Here is a 2,500-nt window from a genome sequence, read left to right as displayed (position 1 = left end):
CTCGAGCTGGACGGCAGTATGGAAAGCAGCTGCCTGTGGAGGATGTGTGAGCCTGGCCACAGGGTTAAGAGCAGAGGGTAAAATGGAGGTAGAATATGACCTGTCCTGCTAGGGATCGCTAGTTCGAATCCCCGTGTTACCTCCGGCTTGGTCAGGCATCCCTACAGACACAACTGGCCGTGTCTGTGGGTGGGAAGCCGGATGTGGGTGTGTGTCCTGGTCGCTGCAGTAGCGCCTCCTCTGGTCGGTCGGGCGTCTGTTCTGGGGGGAGGGGGAACTGGGGGGGGGGGGAAATAGCGTGATCCTCCCACGTGCTACATCCCCCTGGTGAAACTCCTCCCTGTCAGGTGAAAAGAAGTGGCTGGTGACTCCACATGTATGGGAGGAGGCATGTGGTAGTCTGCAGCCCTCCCCGGATCAGCAGAGGGGGTGGAGCAGAGACGGGATGCTCAGAGGGTGGGCTCATAGGCGGGGTAATTGGCCGATACAATTGGGGAGAAAAAGGGGGGGGATCCAAAGAACATGGCCTGTCCCCTGGGAGACGGCCAATCACTGACGACTTGCACTCCGAGGCTGTTACACTTGTACCTTTGTTGATTAATTCGCTGATGTAATATAGACCGTGCACACACCAAGCGTATCCCTTGCACCCTCCACCACCACCACCACCAGCCACCACACCACACCAGCACCACCACCACCACCCAGTGTAAGTGTATGTGTGAACGTCAGCGTGAGTGAGTACGTGTGAGCGTGTCAGTGTCTGTACACTCCTTCCTCTCACTCACATGATGCTGAAGTGAGACAAGTGTCTGATCGGTCTGAGAGACGTTGAGAGAGAGAGGGAGGGAGAGAGAGAGAGAGAGAGAGAGAGAGAGAGAGAGAGAGAGAGAGAGAGAGAGAGAGAGAGAGAGAGAGAGAGAGAAAGAGAGAGAGAGAGAGAGAGAAGTGGGGGGGGGATTAGGAAGGAAAAAGATAAGGAATGAGCAAGAGGGTTGTGGTGGAGAGTTGAGCGCTGGAGGAATTGAAACAAAAGAAAAGGATGAGGACAAGGACAATGGAGATGTGCAAGATAAAGGAGGAAGTGTGGCGGTTTGGGGAGTGGAGGAAGCTGGTGAAGGAGGCAGCAAGAGAGGGAGGGAGCAGGATGACTGGACACTTCTGCTATCCATCATATTCTCAGCTGGGGAGGAAAACGGTGTGTGTGTGTGTGTGTGTGTGTGTGCTGTGTGTGTGTGTGTGTGTGTGTGTGTGTGTGTGTGTGTGTGTGTGTGTGTGTGTGTGTGTGTGTGTGTGTGGTGTGCGTGCTTGACTATGCACGTATGTAAATTCAGCACCTCCAGCTCAGCCCAGTGTTTTCCCAGTTCATGCCAGTTGAGTGCAGAACTTCATGAAGTGCTTTTTCATGTTCTCCCCCACAGTGATGAGCTGCAGCAAAACACACCAGGATTCAGGAAGCAGAACTCTTTGTCATTTCATTTCATGCACTTGCGTACATGAAATGGCGTTTCCCCCAGCCCACATCAGTGCAACACAAAGACTAGACCACATCCACAAACTACAAGAACACACACACCCAAACCAACACACATATCCAAACTAAACAAAACCAAAAATCACTGTCCAAGGGAACGAACACCAGCCAGGATGACTGTCGGAACCGCCGGTCTGCATGGGCTAGCAGTTAGCTTAGCCCACCCCGCTTCAGCGTCCTGTCAGACCGTCCTGGGCGTTTCCTGCTCGGGCACAGCTCCAGGCAGGGGCCGTGGTCCCCGGGCCCACTGGATGCAGCAGACCAAGCTCTCCCTGCTGATCCAGCACCAGCTCTCCCAGCCCTCAAACGAAGACACAAACTGCGACGCAGACGTGGACAGAGACACTGCATGGACGGTACTAGGGTGAGGCCTCCGCAAACCGGAATTCATGCCGCCATCTTTCGACACCGCCACTGGGTGAGGCCTCCGCAAACCGGAATTCATGCCGCCATCTTTCGACACCGGCACTGGGTGAGGCCTCCGCAAACCGGAATTCACGCAGCATAAGCACAAGAAAAGATGCTCTCGCTCCCATCTATACAGCTACACAAATGCCTAAACACTGAACACAAATGCCTAAACATGCACATTGGCCGTGCCTGCATGCAAACCAACTCGCGGGTGAACGCCGCCAAACTCTCCCACTGGCGCTCAGACGCACCGTTGTCATCAGAGCTCGCCACCTCTCGCCACCTTCCTCAGCATATTGTTGTCAGCGTGAGACCTCGCCACGTGTTTCTCCCAACACCAAGTCTGGTCTGGGCGCTGCCTGAACTGCGGCATGTTGCTGTTGTCTTCCTAGAACACAATCCTGTTTCGCGTGTGGATTTTTACAACTGCTTTGCAACATTGTGTGTGTGTGCCATGTAAGCGTTCGCTTTCCTGTTGCCCCCTCCTTCTCTTTTCATTTGCCCTCCCCTCGGGGCTGATGGGATTTAAGGGGGTGCTTGAAGACGGAGGACTGG

This window comes from Lampris incognitus, chromosome 6 (assembly GCF_029633865.1).
Source record: "Lampris incognitus isolate fLamInc1 chromosome 6, fLamInc1.hap2, whole genome shotgun sequence".
Lineage (NCBI taxonomy): Eukaryota > Metazoa > Chordata > Actinopteri > Lampriformes > Lampridae > Lampris > Lampris incognitus.
The sequence above is the reverse complement of the archived record's forward strand: the minus strand, read 5'-3'. Positions refer to the sequence as shown.